This window comes from Mustela erminea, chromosome 7, assembly GCF_009829155.1.
Source record: "Mustela erminea isolate mMusErm1 chromosome 7, mMusErm1.Pri, whole genome shotgun sequence".
Classification (NCBI taxonomy): Eukaryota; Metazoa; Chordata; class Mammalia; order Carnivora; family Mustelidae; genus Mustela; species Mustela erminea.
In genome coordinates, this window is record NC_045620.1 from 68954910 (window position 1) to 68967414 (window position 12505).

At 38.4% G+C, this 12505-nt stretch overlaps 1 long non-coding RNA gene across 1 annotated transcript in view; it reads right to left on the reverse strand.

Annotated features, from left to right (window-relative positions):
- Positions 1 to 12505, reverse strand: part of LOC116595551 — a 48513-nt gene that overhangs the window by 22900 nt on the left and 13108 nt on the right. Inside the window, exon 3 of the long non-coding RNA XR_004287733.1 lies at positions 9725 to 9816. This is a non-coding gene — a long non-coding RNA (uncharacterized LOC116595551). The remainder of the gene's footprint in view (positions 1 to 9724; positions 9817 to 12505) is intronic.

Sequence of the window (12505 nt, forward strand, 5' to 3'; positions counted from 1 at the left end):
GAGAGGGAGAAGGAGAGGGAGAGAATCTCTAGCAGACTCTGAGCTAAGTATGGAGCCCAATGGGGGCTCAATCCCATCAACCCAAGATCATAACCTGAACGAAAAACAAGAGCTGGACCCTTAACCGACAGCCATCCAGGAATGCTTCTTTTTTCTTTCTTTCTCTCTTTTTTTTTTTAAGAAGGCTCCACACCCAATGTGGGGCTTAACCTCATGATTCTGAGAGCAAGTCGCATGCTCTACCAACTGACCCAGCCTGGCACCCCCATCATTTCTTTTTCAATTATTAGTTGGAATACTTCTATAAAAAGATGCTTTCCCTTGTTTACTATTTAGTAACACAATGGCATTGTTCACATAGGAAATAAATAAATAGTTAATTCTTTTATATTCAGTTCTTATAATGAATTATTTCCCTGTCATCCTCAAAAGGAAACCAATTTATTACATATAAAAATATATAACATATTAATAATATGCATAATAATATATGAAATATAAATTATATATATATGTATAAAATCAGCTTTGAAGCTCAAATTGTAATTTCCCCACCTTTTCTTTGGCCATTGGGAGACTCTTTAGGTTGGCTCCTTGGCCTTTGGACATGACCCTGATTTTTTTTTTTTTTTTTAGATTTAATTAATTTTTTAAAGATTTAATTTATTTATTTGAGAGAGAGAGAGAGAGAGAGAGAGCACCTGAGTGGGGGGGGAGGGGCAGAGAGAGAGAAAGAGAGGCGGAAGCAGACTCCTCACTGAGCAGGGAGCCCAACTCGGGGTTCAATCTCAGGACCCTGGACTCATGACCTGAGCCAAAGGCAGACGCTTAACTGAATGAACCATCCAAGCGCCTGATCTTGATAATCTTTTCTTTTTCTTTTTTTTTTTAAGATTTTATTTATTTATTTGACAGAGAGAGATCACAAGTAGGCAGAGAGGCAGGCAGAGAGAGAGAGAGGAGGAAGCAGGCTCCCTGCTGAGCAGAGAGCCCGATGATCCTGATAATCTTAATGAACTTCCTCACTATTTAGTATAACAAGGTGTTTAAAGTTCATTTTATATAGTTACTACTTGTATTATTTGAATTATAGTCCCAATGCATATGTTGAAGTCTTAACCCCCAGTATCTCAGAATGTGACCTTATTTGGAGATAGGGTCTTTGCAGAGGTAATTAACCAAACTGAGGTAGTTACAGTGGTCCCTAATCTAACTGATGTCCTTATAAAGAAAAGGGACTACAAAAATACACATAGAAAGAAGACATTGTGAAGAAGCATAAGGCAAAGATGGCCACCTATAAGCTAAGAAAAAAGGCATGAAATAGAGCCTTCCCTCATGACCCTCAGAAGGAGCCAACCCTTTTAATACCTTGATTTTGGATTTCTAGCCTGCAGAACTGTGAGACAATAAATTTCTTCCATTTATGCTATTTTGCTACAGAAGCTCTAGCAAACCAATACACTGCCCCAAACCTGAAATCAGCCATTTCCTCAAGAAGTTCAGATTTCTTTTATTTCTTTTTTAAGATTTTATTTATTTGACAGAGAGAGCTAAGAGCACAAGCAGGCAGAGCAGTAGAAGGAGAGGGAGAAGCAGGGAGCCTGGGATCCCCTGGGATCATGACCTGAGCTAAAGGCAGTCGTTAAACTGAGCCACCCAAGTGCCCCTCAGATTTCTTTTAGAGAGAAATGGCATCATGGTATTTCAAGACCACAAGCTGGCTGCTAAGGATGCTCATGGCCACAGGATTGGTCATTGTTTCTAGGGTTCTTCAATGGACAGAGATAAGAAAGTTTAAAATGAAAACCTCCCTGGGGCTCCTGGGTGCCTCAGTCGGTTAAGCATCTGTGTTCAGCTCAGGTCATGATCCCAGGGTCCTGGGATCAAGCCCTGAATTTGGCTCCCTGATCAGTGGGGAGTCTGGTTCTGTCCCTCTCTGCCAATTGTGCTCCCTTTCACTCTCTCTCTCTCTCAAATAAATAAATAAAATCTTTAGAATAAGAAAAAAAAAAGAAACATTTCTTGTAAAAAAGTTTTCATATTAAACAATACACAGATACAGAGAAATACACATTTTAAAGATTTTTTTTTTATTTGACACAGAGAGAGAGATCACAAGTAGGCAGAGAGAGGGAGAGAAATAGGCTCCCTGCTGAGCAGAGAGCCTGATGCAGGGCTCGATCCCAGGACCCTGAGATCATGACCTGAGCTGAAGGCAGAGGTTTAACCCACTGAGCCACCCAGGTGCCCCGAAATACGCATTTTAAACATAAAATACATCTGAATTAATATTGATATTTCCAAGTCAAATTCAGGATTACAGGTTTTGTGTTTAAGCCTGCCTGCATTTAGTCTTCCACACAGGAAAATCTGGGTTTTCAAGGGCAGAGGGTGATAGACAATTTGAATATCCCAGAATTTCCATTTACATGATCCCATGTTATATACATCATAGGCACAGAAAAATATAATTACTGAGGAAAGATAGAAGTTTTTCATGTATTCCTCTCCCATTATCTTCTCAGTTTGTTTTTTTTCTTCTCTCAGTTTTGATAGTTGTATGGTAACTCCATTGTCAGACAGCCTTTACATACCATACTCTCCCTTTTAGCCCTTATTTAGTCTGAGTCCTACACGTAATTATTTGTTTAATGCTCATGAGCAGGTCTTATGTCGATGTCTCTCTAGTTATTTTGGTTCTCTAAAGCCTGATCTCTAGTAGATTCCTCAAAGAGAAAAATGAGGGTACTATTCCCTAAATTCCTGCATGTTGATAAACATTTGTTTGTGCTTTTGACACCTGATGGTCAGTTTTGCTAAATATACCCTTGGTTCACATTTGGTTTCTTTTAGTGATTAAATATGTTACCCCATTTATGTCTGGCATTAAAGTGTTGACAAGACTGATGATAATATAATTGTGTTTGTCATATAAATCACACATTCCTTTTGCCTAGATGTCTAAAAACTTTTTATCCCTTTTTCTTTAAAGTCCAATAATTTGGGATGCCTGGGTCGCTCAGTTAATTGTCTGACTTTTGGTTTTGGCTCAGGTGATCACTTTGGGGTCATGAGATGGAGCTCTATGTCAGGCTCCACACTCAGCAGGGAGTCTGCTTGGGATTCTTTCTCCCCCTCTTCCTCTGCCCCTCCCCCCACTGCATCTCCCTCTCTCTCTCTCTCTCTCTTCCTCCCTCTCAAATAAATAAGTGAAATCTTAAAAAAAATAAAACCTAATAATTTTACTAAATTATGTCTTGATGTTGGTTGTTCTGAGTGAAGATTCTCAGATACATAATGCACTCATTCCCTATGCAATTTAAATTTTTTTTCTTTTTGTTTTAGGAAAGTTTTCTTGAATTAATGTTTTTTAGTGTTTGTTTTGTTCCCTCAACTTGATTTCTCTTTCTTGAGGACTTCCTATTATCTATATGTTAGATATTCTTTGCCTTAAATTTGTCACTTTCTCTTGAATTGTGTCTATCTTTGTTAACTTCTTTTTCATTTTGAAAATTCTTGTTCTTTTCAGCTCTTGCTTAGCATACTATTTGTCAGGGCACCTGACTGGCTCAGTTGGTAGAGCATGTGACTCTTGACCTCAGGATCATGAGTTCAATGCCTACAATGGGCATAGGCTTATGTAAGAAAAAAAAGAAAAGATATTGTTTTTATGTTCTCTAGTGTTCTTTTTATTTAAGGCTCCATTTCTGAAGTGATTTTTCTTTTATTTTTAATTCTCTGAGTTCTAGCATCCCATTTCTGAATTTATAATAAGATTTGATTTATGGTTTTTTTTTTATCTCTTGATATCTTGGCTCAGTGGGTTAAGCCGCTGCCTTCGGCTCAGGTCATGATCTCAGGGTCCTGGGATCGAGGCCCGCATCGGGCTCTCTGCTCAGCAGGGAGCCTGCTTCCCTCTCTCTCTCTCTGCCTGCCTCTCCATCTACTTGTGATTTCTCTCTGTCAAATAAATAAATAAAATCTTTACAAAAAAAAAAAAAGATTATTTTTCTTAACACCTTCTAGATTATTTTGAAATTAAAGGTTATAATCTTGACATATGCCATGAACACGTTTCTGATGTGCTTTCACTGTCTGATGCCATTGTGCTCTTTATTCTCTTTCTTTTCATATAGTAAGTGATATGTTGCCCATTTTTATGTGAAAAAAGGTTTTCTGAATGTTTAGAAAGTGGCATGGTTCAGGGTAGCTTGGCTAACTTCACAGAGCTCCCTCTTTTATTTCCATAAAGTGTTTAAAAAATAATTCTTTACTTTCTGAGATTTCCTGGCTATGGCTCTTCTCTTTCCTTTGTTTCTATTGTTGTTATCCTGATCAATTTGATTCTGCTCTCAGGAGTCTAGGTCAAGATCTATACTGGAAGGGAACAGAATGGGCAGCTGCATGAATTCATTGGGACCAAACTCTTCTAGTGCCTTCCATCCTGACTGGAGACTTCTTGCATTCAGCTGTCATTTGAACTACCTCCCAATTTCAGCTGCTATTCTCAAATCGGTCTTCTACACTTTCCAGTAGATAGCTGTTGGCCATTTTTTGTGCTCTGTTTTCAAGTTCATTTAGAGGCTCTATTGCTTTCCTCTGCTTTTTACCACACAAGTGGTAGGACTTGCGGATTTTTGTGGCTCATTTTCATTTGCTTGTATTGTGGGTTTTCGAAGATACTCTGTCACCTAATTTCATTGTAAATGTTATTGGTCTTGCTATCTAGTGGCTCTGTGTTTTGTTATGCAGGGATTTGGTGAGATTAAAATAGGAGGTCCTGGCTGCCATTATCTCAGAATCTTCCCAATCCTAAAACTTTTTTTTTTTAATGTATATTGTCAGCACAACAGTATTGTCCAGCACACAGCCCACACACAGGAAGATGGCCTCCTGACCAGGCTGGTTGCATCAGAGATCTTAAAGCTAGACAGAGCTCCAAGAAATCATCTGGACCAGTTCCCTGCTTTCAGGTAAAAGAAGCATCACCCTAAATTCAGAAGAGATAGCAGGTACTTCAGAATTAAGTGGGATGTGGAATCTATGATTTAGCAGTTTTAAATTCTATGATTTTCTTAAGTGTTCATAGAGTAAAATCTAAATATATATATATACACACACACACACACACACACACACATACCACAAAATATTGCTTATTCAAATTAAACTTGAACATTCAAACAGTTCAGAAGTACAAACAGCAGGCTATGTTATGTCTGTGTATGGATGGGTGTTAAAATTTCTGTATTAGTTATAGTCATGAAAGAAATATTAATTCAAAGGAGTTACTTTCTAAGACAAATCTGAAAATCAGCTAAGAGTAACATCCAATTCAATCAGTTTGTGAATAGCTTTTTGAGTAAGCCAGAATATTTTAATGCAAATTTTTGTGAATTAACTAGGGACTAAAATCTCTGGTGATGATAAAATATTGAATTAACAAATGATAGAAGGCTTTTTTTTTTTTTGAAAGGAAAGACAGCTCTCCATAATAACAAAAAGAAATAACTATAATACAAGACAAAAATAACCTAAAAGCAAACAGAACATGTCATTAATAGAGTCCTTCATTATCTAGCATGGGCTGTAATGGAGAACACGGCAAGTGTAATTCTGTTATCTCACCCTAGGCAGTATGCGCACACTGTAAAATCCATCTCTTCATTTTCTGGTTGAAAAGATCATTGTAAAAAAGGACTGCCAGGGAGTGGAGGTCATGCTGATTTATTGGCAATTAAGCCTGCAGGATTTCTGCACTCCCTTCAAAACAAAGTATCTGAGGCTATTCAGCCAGGATGATTACATAGTGGGCTATCTACTACAGCCCAGGAGTCTTTCTGTTAGTGCACAACAGATACAATTGACTTGGCTGTATTTAGAAGATTACTGCTATTTTCTGCGCAAATTCTTGTTGTATCTTCCTCAAATCACCTAGGCCCAAAGAATTACCTTGTTAGCCAGTTTAATAAGCAGAATATTACCAAATGGTATATAATTCTGCTTGGGTATATAAGAACTTTGGTATAAATACAAATATGGATTCACATAAAGCAAACGAATGTATTACTGAATCTATGTAATTGGCATATGGTGCCTCAGCCCTAGCTTTCTGAAATGTTTGAGATGGTGTTTTTAGGGTTTGATACTTGTGATGAACTGAGTGTTTCTGTCCCCTCAAAATCCATACATTGAAATCTTACCCCCTAAGTGTGATGGTATTAGGAGGTGGGGCCCTTGGGAGATAATTAGATCATGAGGGTAGAGCCCTTATGAATGGGTTTAGTACTCCTATAAGAGGGACTCCAGAGAGATCTTTCACCCTCTTTTTGTGATGTGAGGATACAATGAGAATTCAGCAGTGTGCATCCCAGCAGTGGGCTCTTCCCAGAACCTAACCATACTGAAGCCCTGATCTTGGAGTTCCTGTCTCCGGAACTGTGAGAAATAAATTTCTTTTGTTTATAAGCCATCTGGTTTGTGGTGCTTGTTATAGCAGTCTGAACTAAGATGATACTGGTGCATATTACTAGCTTTTACCTATTCCATGTCTAGACACAACCCAGGTTATTTAGGGCAGCTTTTTAGATCATGGGTGCGATAGATAATAGATAGATAGATAGATAGATAGATAGATAGATAGATGGATGATAGATATTTCTGCTTGTCCTATAGATGGTTATGGGCAGGCTTAGGTGCTACGAATGATGGAATCTTAGCAACACATATAGGTGGGACAGAGAAGGAAGGAATACATTAGCTGAGGGTGGAGAATAGTGATCAGGTTAGTAACATTTCTGCCTCTGCCCAACCCCACCTGCCAAAATGAACGCGATTACACCCAAGTTGTTCTACTCTTTAGAAACAGGAATATGGTCACTGTACCTTGTACCAGATGGGATTATCTGCCTGAGGTGCTAGCCTGCCTGTACCAATTCTAGCTTTCTTTTCCTCCCTGCTGGTTTGTATTGCTAAGGTCTCCTTTATTCACCTATCCATCCATCCATTCACTCAGTATATATTTACTGAGATTTTTAATATATGCCAGTTACTGTTCTAGGTCTTTGCAATATAGCATGTCTCTGTAATGTACTCTGGTTTTTAATTTTTAAAAAGATTTTATTGATTGATTGATTGATTGATTGGAGAGAAAGAGGGAGCATGTGGCAGGGAGGAGCAGAGAGGGAGGGACAAGCAGACTCTGTGCCCAGCGCAGAGCCTGACACAGGGCTTGATCCCACAACCCCAAGACCACAACCTGAGCTGAAACCAAGAGTCAGACGCTTAGCTGACTGTGCCACCCAGCGCCTCTCGGGTTTCTTCTATAAAGTCATTTATCCCATGAGCCCTCATGACCCAATCCCCTCCCACAGGCTCCACCTCTGAAATACCATCCCTTGGGGATCAGGTTTCAGCATATGAATTTGGAGGGAAAATAAAACATTCAGTCTATAGCACATTCAGAAAACAATGGTGTTACTGTAACAGAAATATCCTGCCTCTCTATGCATTAAGTGTGCATTTTACTGCAGACTTCTAACATATTTTCAGAATATTTTAGAATAACATGTTATTACTTTACACACACACACACACACATATATATTTAAAGATTTTATTTATTTATTTGACAGAGAAATCACAAGTAGGCAGAGAGGCAGGCAGAGAGAGGGAGAGGGGAAGCACAGAGAGGCTGATGTAGGGCTCATCCCAGGACCCTGAGATCATGACCTGAGCAGAGGGTAGAGGCTTAACCCACTGAGCCACCCAGGCGCCCTTACTTAAAATATTTAATTACTGGGGTGCCTGGGTGGCTCACTGGGTTAAAGTCTCTGCCTTCAGCTCAGGTCATGATCCCAGGGTCCTGGGATGAGCCCCCTCCGCCTCTCTGCTCAGCAGGGAGCCTGCTTCCTCCTCTCTCTGCCTGCCTCTCTGCCTACTTGTGATTTCTCTGTCAAATAAATAAATAAAATTTACTTTATAAATAAATAAACTTTACTTTAAAAAAATATTTAATTACTTTTTTTTAATAATAAAAATCTCAATTACCAGCAAGACTGCCATCAGTACAGGCCCATATTATTTTCCTTCCCATGGGTATCCACAGCAAGGTAAAAGTTTTGCATCCATGGCTAGGAAAGAACTGGGTCATTCCTTTTTTTTTTTTTTTTTAAGCTGGGTCATTCTTAACTAGGAGCTAGTTATCTGAACTAGTTATCTGAAAGAGCTATTAGAAAGTCTCCCCGTCATACTTTCTCTTATCAAAATGGAGCTACTCTAGATCACCGCAGGACCTAGGTAACTCGGAGACTAAGAAAAAAGGAATCATTCATTAGGAAGTGTGAGAAATGTCTTAGGGTTGATTTTGTTTAAATGCCAATGTGAATTGATCATTAGCATTTGCGAGAGCTGTGCAAATAACACCACCTAAGGGGCTAAACCAACATGGGATTGTTTCAAAGCAATTAATTCACTTCCAAGCTTCTTGTATTAACACCACCTTATTTCCCCAGTGTAGATATACAATTTGTCTTAAAAATCAACCCAAAACTGTGATATTCCACCAACAAGATTACAGGGTGAAAGCACAACCCCCTAGTCAAATGCAAATTATAGTCATATTAGTATGCTAATGAGCTAGGTGATAAACTGCGGGTCAAATTTCTCCTTCTTCAGCTTAAATAGCACTTGAAGAGGTTTATTTCTAAATGTTTGGAAAACCAAGGAGCAGCAACAATTAAGGTTTATAACATGAATGTTATCTGTTCAGCAATATGAAAAATTAATAGACAGGACTGAACTAAAATGAGACATAATTCTTTCTAATGATTTGCAAGTTATTGGTAAACATGGCTTCAAGGAAACATATTTAATTATTCTAAATTTGGAGGGAAGTCTTTTCAAAATTCCTTGTTTTACAATTTTAAAAAATTAGGTCTGTTTTGTCTAGTCGAAGGAAATTTCAGGAGAAGCCAAGGAGGAAAATACTCTAGAAAAAAGTGTTGAAAGGAGATAAAGGTTTTCATGAGAAAGAATGTTTAGAGATGTCAATTTCTTTTTTCTGACAACTTATCAAAGAAGACTTTCTTGATTGAACCTACTTCCATCACTAGATTTCATCAGCTCACAAAAAAGCTATGTGCTTCTACAGTTTTTCTACAAATTTTCATTATCTTTTATATATTCATGTTCATTTTCCTTAAAATCCAAAGCAACTCTGATCATATTTTGCAGCATCCAGCTCGGCTCCTGGCCTGCAGGGCAGGCTGGGGAAAGCCCAGGGAAGACTCCAGATGTCCAGGAAGTGTGGTGGAGAGAGCCTGAAAATGGGGTCACCTAGACACCCCCACACACTCTGCTTTCTGTGCGTTCATGTCCAGCTCTAACCCCTGCACTTTCACAAGCTGTATCACCATGGACAAGTTATTGAATCTCCCTGGGCCTCAACTTTGACAATTGGAAAAGACACATAATAAAGCTTTAGGTCCAAGGTGGTGGTTCCAACCTCGGCTGCACAGCAGAATCACCTGGAGAACTTTAGAAACACTGCTGACTGGGTCCTACTCCCAGAGCTTCTAAATTTGTCTGTATGGCTGCTGCAAGGGCATAGGGAATTTTTAAACTCCCTATGTTGTTGTAATGGGCTGTATAATGTAATGGGATGAAGAATTAGTGCTCTAAGGGTGTTATAGGAATTAGTTCAAACAAAGAAAAACAGTACCTGACAAGCAGTAGTCAAAAGTAGTTGTTTCCTTTTTTCTGTGGTTGGTTTTTCTCTTTGTGCTGATAGCTGTGCTTGATCCTATATGGAAGCTAAGAGAGAGAATTCATTCAAAGATTTGTTTTACTTTTTTAAACTTTTTATTTTGAAATTATCTTAAACTTACAAAAGAGTTGCAAGAATAATACACAGAATTCCTATATACCCTTCAACCAGATTCACCAGCTGTTAACCAGCTGTTAATAATGAAATACATTTACTCTATCTCTCCTCCACATTCTCTGGACACATATAAATTTTTTTCCTGAACTAGTCAAGAGGTAGTTGCAGAAAACATGGAACTTTACCACGAAAGAACACGTATTTATGAAGAATAAGGGCATTCTCCTACATACCTACAGGACAATTATTTGGCAAATTTAACCTTGTACAGTAGTATTATCTAATCAATAGTCCATATGTAACTTCTCCGATTTTTCAGTAATATCCAAATGGCATGCCACCATCCCCTCCCCCCAACAATCAGGATCCAATCCAGGATCATGAATTGCAGTTGGTGTCGTATCTTTTCTTTCTTTTATTCTGACATAATTCTTCTGCCTTTCACGAAATTCAGAGTTTTTGAAAAGAACTGGCCGCCGGTTGTTTTGTATCCCATGCCATTTTTCTTGTAAGTGTACAGTTTAATGATTTCTGGTAAATACACAGAGAGGTGCAGCTATCACGATAATCCAGTTCGGAACATGTCCGTCATTCCCCCCAAATTTTGCTTTCCCCACTCAAACCCCCAGCCCTAGGTAACAACTGGTTTTCTTTCTGTTTTGATAGTTTGGCCTTTTCAGAATGTCAAGTAATAGAATTATACAGTACTGTATTCAATCTTTTAAGTCTGACTTCTTTCATTTAGCCTAATGTTTTTGCGGTTCACACATTTGCAGCATATCTTGGTAGTTTGTTCCTATTTTTTTGCCGAATAGTACTGTTGTATGGATTTTATATAGAAGTGGGCAAATTTTAAGATGGTCTTAGATAACTCCTGCTTTCTCGTGCCCTTGTGTGGTTTCTTCCCATTGAGAGTGGGCTGGACCTAGCAACTTGCTCCTAATGAACTGAATTTGGTGAGATGTCATTCCTAAGATTAGGTTATAAAGAGACTATAGCTTTCCTCTTAGGGCTTTCTCTTTCTCTCTCTCTCTCATGAATCGCTTGCTCTGAGCAGCCATCATGTAAGCAGCCTTATGGAAAGATCCCTCATGGCAAAGGAACTGATGTTTATGGTCAGAACTAACGAAAACCTGAGGCCTATGAACACCATATGAGTGAGCATGGACTTCAGATGAGATGCAACCCTGAATAGCACCTTCATTTCAATCTTGAAAGAGACTAGAGTTACCCAACTAAGCAAGGTCCAGATTCCAAACCCACAGGAACGGTGAGAAAATAAACACTTTTTTTAGTCATTACATCTTGGGCGGGGGGGCGGTGGTGATTTGGACATAGTAATACATAACTAATATATTTTATTTCTTCGTTTACTAGTTGATGGACAGTTGGATTGTTTCTGGGTTTGGGCTCTAATGTCATATTGCTATGAACATTCACATACATGTCTCAAAGGACTTTTCTTATGGCATCAAGCTCTCTTGGCTTGTACTATTCCTATAGTTCCATTTATCACTTTGGTTTTTTAACTATTTCTGTGCTTAAAGCACTTTCTTATCTTGTCAAATAAAATTGTGCAATCTACCGCCTATCCCTACAGTAATATTTTAAATCGGGACACTGTATGTTAGAGAAGGAAATTTAACTTAATTTAAAAAATCATTAGGCTCCAAACTATACAGAGCACTAACTACTTCTTGATAGCCAGAGTATTAATAGTTCAGGATATTAAAAAACTATTTGGGGACAGCAGTGGTTATTTGCTGAATTTTATACTGGATATGTGTAAAGGGTAGTTTTGTGTCCTGGGAGAATTAAGGTCATATTTTCTTTTTTGGCTTCCTTGCACTCCAAAGAATATATCTCTTAGAAAAAACATTTTTAATCTAGTATGCCTGCACAGTGGTAACTGCATTCTTTTCGGGTTTGTTTGTTTTTGTTTTTTTTTTAAAGATTTTATCTATTTTTTAAAGATTTTATTTATTTTATTTGCTTATTTTTAAAGATTTTATTTATTTATTTAACAGAGACAGACACAGCTAGAGAGCGAACACAAGCAGGGGGAGTGGGAAAGGAAGAAGCGGGCTTCCCGCTGAGCAGGGAGCCTGATATGGGGCTTGATCCCAGGACTCTGGGATCATGACTTCAGCCAAAGGCAGATGCTTAACCCACTGAGCCACTGAGGTACCCTGCATTCCTTTAATTCTCAACTAAGAATACAGTCACCATGACTATGTTTTCAAGATTTTCTTTGCATAGCTAATATATGGACCAGATTCTAGTAGTTAGCATCTAATGAGCCCTTACCATATGCCAGGTATTATTCTAAACCTTTCATATGCATTATACTTTATTTAATCCTTATAATGATCTTAACTGTTACAGCTCCCTCAGGTAGGTATTCCTGACGGTCCCTTCACACATTTTCTAGGGGATGCCATTCATATGTTGGGTTCTATATGAATGCCTGCAATTATACAGTGCCAGCTGCTTGTTAGCATTGTCTATTACATTCTCTACTCAACAGATGAAGAGGCACAGAAATGTTAAGTATCTTGTCCAAGCAGCTTTGTAAGTGGCTGAGCTAGTATCTGCATCTAGGTTATTTGGCTTCTACCA